Raw genomic sequence first — 11,108 nt, 5'->3', positions numbered from 1 at the left:
TATCGGAATGTTAGGATAACCTCACTCTCTTATATAGTTATTATATATACATCTCAAAGTTGTAAGTTAAGCACACCAAGTGATATTCATTTCTTCTTGTATAATTCTCTTTCTTTTACTTTCTTCTTTACTCATCGCCTTATTTGTTTTAATGCTTTGACTTTCAATGTCAGAATTTTTTGGACCTGCGCCCTTGGTTTCTGATCATTATCTTTTTTGCTAATTATGTCTGTTGAGCTACTGCCCACTAGAGCTTATGTTAATGCCTTTAATTTTTATAAAATTTTTGAGACCATCTTTCTTCTAATTTCTTTGAAAATCTTAGTGGCTCCTGGGTTTGGCAACTGTAGCTAACAGACTTGTGCTCTAAATTTGATTAGAGTCATGGCAAGTGCTTGGCAGATGTATGTGGGGCATTGCATTGTGACCTCATGATAGGTTCCAAGTCGCAAAAGACCAAGTGCAATCTTGCAGCTGCTGCTATGAATCGCCACCTCTGTGAGGTTGTCTCCAGGTGATTTCTCTTTTGGCATTATCAATTTTCGTGGTCTATTATTTATAATAGGCCATTTCTATGCAGATCCTTGCTGAAAATTGTTTTCCAGTCAATGAGGGTCCTTCAACTAGTCATCTCCATGGTAGCCTTATATTATCCTTTACTTGGTCACAAGCATTAACAATGCTTTTCATTAATTATATTAGCACATAATTTTTTCCCTTTTCATGTTATTGAATCATGGTAGCCTTATATTATCCTTTACTTGGTCACAAGCATTAACAATGCTTTTCATTAATTATATTAGCACATAATTTTTTCCCTTTTCATGTTATTGAATTGGCAGAATTCTTCCTGCAACAATTTTGCAATGCCTATACCTGCACTGGAGATCAAAAACCCTTCTCTAGGGGACAAAGGGTAAAGTTTTGTAGGAATAATGTGAGGAAAATGCTACAGTATTGAAAATTTGCTTTAAGACATGTTACAATGTTGTTTTCCTTAAAACGTTATTTGTCTCCATCAAATTGGTGTGTATTGGATGAGCAAATACATTTCCAAGATACAATGAAACCTAGAACGTGATCTAATATCAGTTTGCGTTATATACAAATGAAAACTGATGACAAACACCCTTAAAGTAATCTGAACAAATTTTCTGGAATTCTATCTCTACACAAAATAGAATCCAAATTTTAAAAGATATAATATGCAGAAGGATTTGAGAGAAAGAGAAATAGAGAATGATGAATTTTCTTGTATTTTTCGTGGAGTCAGTTCTATCTTTATATAGACAAAATCATGCTTTTTTTGAAAGGTTGCATTTGTTCCAAAAGGTTGCATCCATTCAGCACTGTTTAACGCATTTGTTGCCTAACCTTAGGGTCAGTCGCCTGTACTCTTTTAAGATCAGCGTATTTAAAAGGTCAAAATGCGGTCAGTCGACTGTGCCTGATAGGGTCAGTCCCTTGTGCCTATTTTGTTTGAATATTTTCAAACACAAAAATGGATTAGTCGACTGTGCCTGATAGGGTCAGTCGCCTGTTCCTATTCTGTTTGAATATTTTCAAACACAGAAGCACCACAATCGTCTGATGATTTATCATCAGTCGCATGTCCTTTAATCTATATAAAAATATAAGATTAATTTTTAACCATCCGATCATGATCAATGGTCATGATCTCACAAAGTATAAAGTGCTTGGCGCCACTAGCGCCCACGCCATGCGAACGTGTGTAGACGGTGCGAAGCACTGTCCTAGGGTGCATTAGAATATACACTAATACTTTCTCTTAACCAATTTTAAGAGATTATTTCAGCTTGTCATTTATTAATGATTTTTTTTTTCACTTTTTCCAATATGGGACAAACCTACAACTTTAAATGCTTTAAAAAATTCATCAAATGAAGACTTTGAAAACCCACCCATAAAATCATATATATTTAGAAAATATTTCAACAAAGTTCACCATCCCTTTGTGCTTTTTGTAGGTTCAACTGTGTTGTTGACCCCAAATTGTCAACTGTTGCAATTTAAGGCCTAGACTAGCCCTAGCATTGCAACTTGGGGAATCCATCTAATGGGCATTAAATGTGGGATTTAAGACTTAGCTTGTTATTCTAAATGCAAATAACCTTGTAAAGGCACGTAGGACACAGGATGATTTTGAAAAACACCACCATCGTGGATCTTTATAGCAAACTTCTCAGCGACCTTATGAAAACTAAAGACAGCAGAAAGCTAATTTAAAGAAAGATCTACAGTAATCTATGCGGGTATGTCATGGAAAATTTTGTGCCAAAAAAAAAAGTGTTAACAAACAAGGAAAGAATTACTGTGAGGCAATATTAAAAGCTATTAAAATCCGTACCATAAATAATAAAAATAGTAATATTAAAATTAACTTAAGACATATTCGCAGTTTCCTTCTTCCCTTAAGGACTTATAATAGGTCTTGAGTCAATTATTTAATCAGAAAGAACAGACCTACAACTGGGTAACATTAATAGTTAAAAACTTTTGGGGAGATTGACAGTGAGACATAATAGTTGGAACTTTTCAAAGCAGTGGCTGGAATCAATATTTTTGGGGTTTCACTTGTGCATTTCAAAAGCAAAAATAAGCAGGCATTTCACATGCACAATTTTCATCAAAGATATGACAAGGTTGTTGCCGTGTGACCTGGAGATTACGGGTTCGAGGCATGGAAACAGCTTCCTGCAAAAGTATTCACGCATTTCACACGCTCAATTTTCATCAAAGATTTATTCCCCACATCGCAACGCTAATGATAGGCGATAGTCTAAGCCTTTATGATTAGGCCAAAAGAAATGTTGAGGAAGTGGGAATTCCTATTTCTCACCTTTTCATGCTTGTCATAGCTGTTAGGAAGATTTAAAAACCTTCCTGCTGATCTTGGTATCTGGATCAGACATTGGTCTCAATGGGGCATAATTCTTTTGGAGTCTAATATAAAAGTCCAGCTTTTATATGTTTCCTAATATTAATGTTCGGCAAAAGCACCTTTAGATTATTTGCCTTACTTATTTCTTCCTTTCATTTTATTTGCAGAAGAGCATAATCTGCCTTTCAATTTCGATTTCTGGTACCCATGTTCTATATATTCATTTATTTGTACCAGAGGTATATATATAAAAACTTCACTATCAAGCCCCTTTCATGCACATTTCAAATGGCTTGACAATGTTCTCTCGTTTATGTTGCAGGGGAATGAGGAGAAGCACTCAAGATCTGAAGCGCATCTCTCAAGCTGGGCGGAAGAAAAAGTCTTATTAGTTGGTATAGATTTTCATGTTTGGGTCTTGAATAGAATAACATTCGGGAGAAAGAGCAAGAAATTGAAACAGGGGAGTTGGCAGAAACCCAATTTTTATCTCAGAAATGTTCCACAGTTCCACTATAATGTTAATGTTGCAGGCATTATTTTAACATTCTCAGTTTTGAGGACTGGAAACTGCTTTTATCTGCATTTCCATTTTCAAATAGAACTGCAGGCAGAAAATGAAAAGGGGGGTGTGTTATTTTACAAATAAATTATCGTGTTGTAGTTGCAATAAAAGCTCTGATAAGAAAATTTCTATATCATCACCGGGAGGAAATTTATTGAACAGAAATATCTATTGTTTTGCTTGTGGTGCTGGTCTTTGGAATAGTTATGTACAATACACCATCTCTGCCCTGTATGTTTTACACTCCGGCAGTGCAATTCTGCTGCTGTATTTACCAAAGCTCTTGGCAGGCCATTCTTCTTTGCCCTCACCATTTTCTTCACCAACTTTCTCCGCCTTCACAATGAGCATAAGCATCTTCAACCCATAGTTTGACGCCGTTTTCAGTCATAACAGGCATATCAAACCTCATCTTATGGAGCTGTTCCCCTTCCTTTATCTCCCACGGTGTCCTTCCCTTACTGTAAATGTCTCTGTCTCTTGTGAAAACGGATGGCCAACTGCTACTGTAAGCGAAAGGGTCCTCTATCATCCTCTCCATTGTATCCATCATCTGTTGCACTGTCCTGGTTATTTCTTTACTCCTACCCATTCATAGTTATTTCTTTACTCCTACCATTTTGGTACATGAAATGATGTAAGGAATAAAAACTTAAATGCAGCGTTCGGAAGCATGCATTTTGATTTGGATTAGGTAAATCTAGACAAATTTTAATTCAATTTTTTTTAATATCTTATGGAAATCCAATATAAAATCAAATTTAAGACCAGTTCATAGAAGTTCATCCCCACCCATTCATGGTAATTTCTTCACTTCTACCATTTGCTCGATGAAATGATGCAAAAAATAAAAACTAAAACACTGCATTTGGAAGTATGGATTTTGATTTGGATTTGAATAGATTTTGACAAATTTTAATTTAATTTTATATTACATCTTATACAAATTCAATATAAATTCAAATTTAAGACCTCTTCAAACACAAGGCAAAAGAATTATTAGTTGAGGAAAATGAGAGAACAAAATATATAGCAACTCAATGAATAAATTTTCCCCACATGCCATCAATCTATGATATGTTTTTTTTTTTTTTTGAAAAAAAAATATTCAATTATTAATACTTTTAAAATCATATTTGGGATCGAGAAAAAATGCAACGGAAAAAATTGATTTTTATTGATTTGTTTTCCCACAAATCTCTAAACAGTCGAGAGCAAAGGATTCGGAAAGAATTGAGCAAAGGCTGAAATTAATGAAACAAGTTTGCAACTTAAGAATACCAGAGTTACCTATGGGTGCAGATTGAGCTGATTTCTCTTTCAGCTGGGTATGCGTCTGGGTTGCCTTCTGCAAGTGATTGAGACTGTCCTTCCCTTCTGCCATAGCCTTTATGCTATTACAGTAAGCCCTTTCAGTTCTTAACATGCATGGAAAATTGGTGAGTCTCTGAGATGAGAAGGGGGTGCAGACATTGATGTTGGAGAGCGATGAAGCCATTTTTCACCCAACAAGCTGCTTATGGTTTGTCATGACTGAAGTGAAGCAAATTGAAATTTGTCTGAAATTTATAGTGACGAGGACATTTCTGGAACCGGATAAGGTCTCCAGATCTTGACATTGACATTTGTCTCTGGTTTTACTTGCAATGCTCTGGACTTCTCTACACAGACCTCAGGTTGGTCATTAGAAACCAAATTTCTCAGAAGGCCACACTTCCTATATCAACTTCTTCTCAGACCATAGACTTTACTAAATCTGCTTTTTATGCAAAAGATTATTTCCTTGAGTTCAACCTTTAACCAAAAGAACAACCTTATCATTTGATTGAAAACTTGCCTTCACTTCCTATGTCAACTAAGCAATAAATATCACCAATACAAACAGCATCTTTTAACTTCAAAAAATGTAATAACAATAATAATAATAAAAATAAAATTATTATTAGCTTTCTACATAATTATATTAATGCAGCAGTTAACTTTCAAAAGCAGCCCCCTCCCCTTCAGTGGCTTAAATGTACACAGCATAGGCAGAATTGCCAAAATTGTGAATTACTCGAGTTGAATGAAGTAAAACTAGAAAGCTCTATAAACAGAATGAGCATTGTTTGAGCTCATTTGGATGATCTATAATGGTACATGTTTTTGTAATTCAGAGGAGAAATGGGAATGGAGAGGTGCCGAACTCTGGAACTGAGACCTCGAGCTTGACAAATGAATTCACTGAAGAACCAAAGAACGATGGTTAAGATGAAAGTTCTCCATCATTTTCTTCTAGGCAGTCACGGCTTAGTCCATGCTTCTTTAGGGTCTTGATATAGTTTCTCATTCCCCAAAAGCCTTGGAGCTCCCACCACACTCTTCTTTTCTCCCAAGTCTGTTTTCGAGGCTTCTATTCCCTTTTGGAATGCTTTTAAGGCCATCCGCTCTGGACATTCTCCTATATGATGGGGCCCCATGCATAGAAAACAAGCAATTGGTGGTCGATACACCCCATTGCTTGCGTCTTTGTCCTTCGGCTCTCCAGTTGTTAAGGGTCCCTCGTCTCTCAAGATGCTATTATATCCCTTATTGCTTCCCATGCTTGTGGGTCTATACACCCGAGTCGATCTCTGTTCATGATTGGCAGACGTTGGGTACTTCCTCTTGCAAGAACTATTTGAGTAATCATCTAATTGTCTGATTGTTGCGAGAGTTGAGTCAGAGAAATCCTCCAATCGTTTGGCTGCTACGAGAGCCGATGGGAGGTCACAAACCCCTTGCCTTTGCAACTCATTCTTTGGCCATGTTTTGAGTCCCTGGAGGAAATAGAATACTCTGTTAGAGTCCGCCATATCTTTGAATGTCGAGCATTAGTTCCTGGAACTCCCGTACATAACTCCCTATCGAGCCTGTCTGTTGTAAGTCACATACCTTGCAACGTGCCATCTACGCTACATTTTCCGGGTAAAACTGTGCCATCAAGGCTTGTTTCAGCCCCTCCCAAGTATTGATGGTATATCGATTATTTTGCATATCTTTACATTTGGTTCTCCACCACAACTTAGCATCCCCAGAAAGATATACTATTGCAATGTTAACTCGGTCCTCCTCTAGATCTATCCTCGAGCACTTGAAGTAGTGTTCTAGGTCAAAGACAAAGTTGTCTAACTCCCTTGCATCTCGAGCACCCCCATGACATTTGGGTTCTAGCACCTTAATTCAAGTTCCCCCAATGGTATCGATTATCGTCCTTTGAGGCATCTGTGCCACTGCGTTTAACTTAGTACTCACCTCTTGTAAATCGTTTTGAAATTGGTCCGTTAGGTTCCGGAGCTTGTCCACCTCCTTCCAATCCTCTTTCATGGTGCTAATAGATTTTTTGACATTTTTTGCAAGAAAATAAAAATTATCAGTTAACTCCTGTAAGGAGGCCTCAAACTCTGTTGGTTCTCCCCTTTGGGATGTAAGGGATGACATTATGCCCTTAATGTGTTTCAGCCTATTCTCAAAGGCTTCCAACTGCTCAATGTTCCTCTGGAAGATCTCAAAGTCTATTGATATTTTCTCCAAGGATTATATACGTGGAATGAATTTCTCAAGTTCCACAATTCTCTTCTCAAGCTCAGATACACTATAGAGGCTTCCTCTAGTGTTTTCTTGGGCAGCCTCAAGCTCTGTTGGCATGCCTCTCTCTTTTGAAACTTTCGTTACAAACGCTTGGAGTTCAAAGAACTTCGTCTCCAAGGTTTCAAGTTTTGTCACTCTTGCCTCAAGCGCCTCAACGCGCTCTGTCTTTACAGACTTTGAAGTTCTCATCTTGCTGCTCAGGGTGCTCACACACACTATGCTCTGATAGCAACTGTCACGAACACCCAAAATAAGGCTCAATTGAGGACCGCGCAGCACTCGTTAAAGGCTCTCCCCCAACAGAGTCAGCCAATAACCACATGTTTAAGCCTGCAAATATGAGCACCAAATAAGTCTCGACAACCACTCATAATCATGAAAGTATTAATACATAAAACAATATATCATGAAGGCAAGAGACATTCATACTTAGCCCCTGGGCATAAAGCTCAGGTGGTAAGGACTTGCGTTAGATAGCCGCTCACAACGGTGAAGTCTGGGGTTTGAACCCTGCCGCTTGCAGCGCACATCCGTGATTTACCTCCTACGTGTTGGTCGAGGATGCGAATGACATAGGCGTGAGATTAGTTTGGTGCTGTGAGAGTAAAGCCTAGGAAACTCGACGTTATAAAAAAATAAAAAATAAAAAAAGAATAAAAAAAAGCCATTCAGACTCAATGATAAACAAGACTACGTTTATTCAATTAAGAGAATAACCATACAAGCAATAACACAAGTAATTTGACATCCAGTATAAATTCTTGGAGAATACATGTAAAACCATCTCTCATCCCCATTTAACCCACATTATATTGTCACCCCCTCACACTTTGCTTAACTTGCCCCTCCAGATCATAAAAAACTTTGTTCGCCTATCAATGTGTGTTTAAGGTATTCAGCCGATTCCACTAATATATGCTAACTAATAATTTTGTGTTTGATTTCAGGTGGATCGGATGAAAATATAGACTAAGATGAAAAGAGAAGAAAAAGCCAGGGAGACTTTCTCTCCTTTTTTTTTTTTTTTTCAATTACTGGAGAGAGAAAGAGAAAAGAAAGTGATTTCTCTTCCAAGCTGTTTGGATAACTGGACAGAGAAAAATATTTGATACTATTTAACTAAATTTACGTTCCGTTTTCTAATCTTATTTCATTTTATATTTGGTGAGGTATTTTTTCTATCTTAAGAAATTTACAATAAAGATGCTCTCTTTTTACTCTAAAATCTCTCCACTTTGGACAGATTCAAAAAGTGCCATATGGAGTTTTCCTCTCCCTCTATTTCTATTTTCTATCCTTTTCTATCCATTATTTCATAAAATAAAATCCTTACAAAAAACAATCCTAACTGGTTAATCTGAAAGACTATGAATATCAAAGGGCCCGTTTAGATCAGTACAAGATTGGTTGGGGAGTAGAGCAATATGCATCTATGTTATTTTCAAATGAATATGATGTGATTCTGTTCTTGGAAACTTGGAAGACTGCTCAAGCTTCAATGATCTGAAGCAAATGTCAAGATCACACACATAAGCAATGGGCTTTTCTCTCATCTCTATATCACTACACAGCCACATCCATTGCATTAACAAGGCAGAGCAACAGCCATGGAAAAAAAAAAAAAAAAAACTTACATCACGACATAACAGACTGACTAATAATGGCACCATATCAAAAAATTCAGAGCCTATATTTGGAGAGATATTAGATTTGGTCGAGATACAATATCAAATTATATTGAAATTTATTCAAATCTATCAAAATTCAAATGTAAGGTTCAAAATCAATGCTCCCAAAAGCAGGAGGAAATTTCACTATCAAATCAAGTAATACCAAAATATCTCTAAAGTTCAATGGATTTATAGTATCATTTTCTTATCCTAGCTAGGGAATTAATGCCTCTTAGAACAAGGAGCGCCCCACATCATCCGCAACACATTAAAACTTCTCAAACTTCAAGAAAAAACAATTGATTTTAAATTATGTTTGGCTTTTGGTTTCTACATAAGAACAAAAACCAAATCAAGCAAGTAAACCCCTCCCCCCAAAAAAAACCTCTGTATGTTAAGTTTTTTTTTTTGTTCACCAATTTCTAAATTGGTTTTTATTTTTTTGGACTTTCTCGAAGTGGGTATTGAAGAAATCGGACTATAGTTGAAGAAGATCAGAAAACAAGAATCACCAATTTCTTTTTAGTTTTTTGGACTTTCTCGAAATGGGTATTGAAGAAATCGGCCTATAGTTGAAGAAGATCACAAAATAAGAATCAACGCGCAGATTGCTCAACAAATTTGAAACCTACAGTAACAAATAGAGAGAGAGAGAGAGAGAGAGAGAGAGAGAAGCTTACGTTCTTAGGGGCGTTAAGAGAGAATCTGGTGAGACGGGGAGCTTCCACAGTCGTGTGGATGCTTCGGATCACTCTCTGCAACATCGTCTCTTTCCTTGTATTTAGAACCCTACCTAGTCCCTTTCTTTGTGGGCTTACAAAACCAAACATGTATTACCTTTAGCTATGGGCCATTTAGCCCACAACTATCCTGGGCTTGGGCTTCTCCCATCTGGGTCTCCAAATTTGTCATATCCTTAACATTTTTTTTTTGATAAAAAAATAATTTTAATTAATTTAAATCAACCTTGTATGTCCTCTGCCCCTAGGTTTCGCTGATCAGGATAAAGTCCGGAATGCAGATACGGTTTCTGTGCATCAATTGGACGTTTTGCCAACTTGACCTCCGAGACACATCTCCATTACCATCCACGGTTCCCGCTCACTCTTAAAGAACTCTCACCATCAACGGTTTCCGCTAACTCATAGAGCGACTTTTCACCATCCACGGTCCCCGTTGGCTCACAGAGTAAACTCTCACCATTCACAGGTACTACTAAATCCGTGAGTGTATTTACTTGCAAATTTAACCCCCGATACTCCTTCTTACTTGCTGATGCCTTTTCACTGCACCATGCCCGTGGGGCTACCTTGTATATCACTTTTGCTTATTTATTGGGAGGATAAAGTTTGGTTTTACTCAAACCATACATTCAAACCAAAGGTTCAACTTTTAATTTGATTCGATCGAGTAGTTTAAATTTTGAAAATCAAGAGAATAGTTATTCCTTATATATTTCTAATTATTTCATTCAACATACAAGAATAAAGGAACAGACATCCCTATAACGAAATTTGGAAATAGTTACTCTTCATCTATTCCTTATTATACACTTATAAAATCTTTCACATTCTTACTTATTTTATAACAACAAAATAATTTTTTGTTTAAACTAATCTAGTAAACTAATCTATTCTTTGGAATAAGCATTCCACAAATCAAACGAAACCTTATATTAAAAAAAAAAAGCTAAAATTTCATCTTTAATGAATTGAAAAACACAAACATTTAGATTTTGCAAATTTTTATATCGTTCAAGTTTTGGATGTCCAAGAGGGACAATTTCCAATGAAGTACTTTGATCTCTCACTTGGGTGTAAAAGTGTCCAAGATTGGAAATTTATATTTATTTTTTTATTTATATTAAAATTCATAACTGGAATCTACAAGTAAATCATTTTTTTTTTCTAGATGATTTTAATTAATAAAAGTTATGCTTACGATACACGAGGTTATTATTGCTCTTCTATCTTTCGTTTTCTTCTATTATTTTAGGCTTGGAGTGCTGAGTCTTCCTTTTGGTTTTCTAGAAGTTATAAAGTATATTTGGGTAAACATTTGCAAGCTTTTGTGAAGGGTGGACTTTGCATTAAATATATCTCACAATGGATTAAAGTTACAATTCACAAATTTTATTTGTCAGTTTCTCTTTCAAGAATGCTCTCCTAGTGTTGGATTTTTTCTTAGAAATTGAGGGGGAAGTGTATCGGCTATTATACCTCCCGTAACTCATCATGGACATGTAAAAAAAAAATAAAAAAATACTCAAGTTAAGAATTTATCCTTTGCTTGTTTTCTAACCTATTGAAAATGATAAGAGTACTAGTTTTTTCTTTTTTGGAATCTTGCAAAGAAAACTTTA

General features: G+C 36.2%; 1 pseudogene; it reads right to left on the bottom strand.

Annotated features, from left to right (window-relative positions):
* Positions 1–3,520: 3,520 nt before the first annotated feature.
* On the bottom strand, positions 3,521–9,509 carry LOC131168542 (heat shock protein 21, chloroplastic-like; annotated as a pseudogene).
* Positions 9,510–11,108: the final 1,599 nt, after the last annotated feature.

This window comes from Malania oleifera, chromosome 11 (genome assembly GCF_029873635.1).
Source record: "Malania oleifera isolate guangnan ecotype guangnan chromosome 11, ASM2987363v1, whole genome shotgun sequence".
NCBI lineage: Eukaryota > Viridiplantae > Streptophyta > Magnoliopsida > Santalales > Ximeniaceae > Malania > Malania oleifera.
Note: the sequence above shows the minus strand (reverse complement) of the source record. Positions and strands in the feature narration are given on the sequence as shown.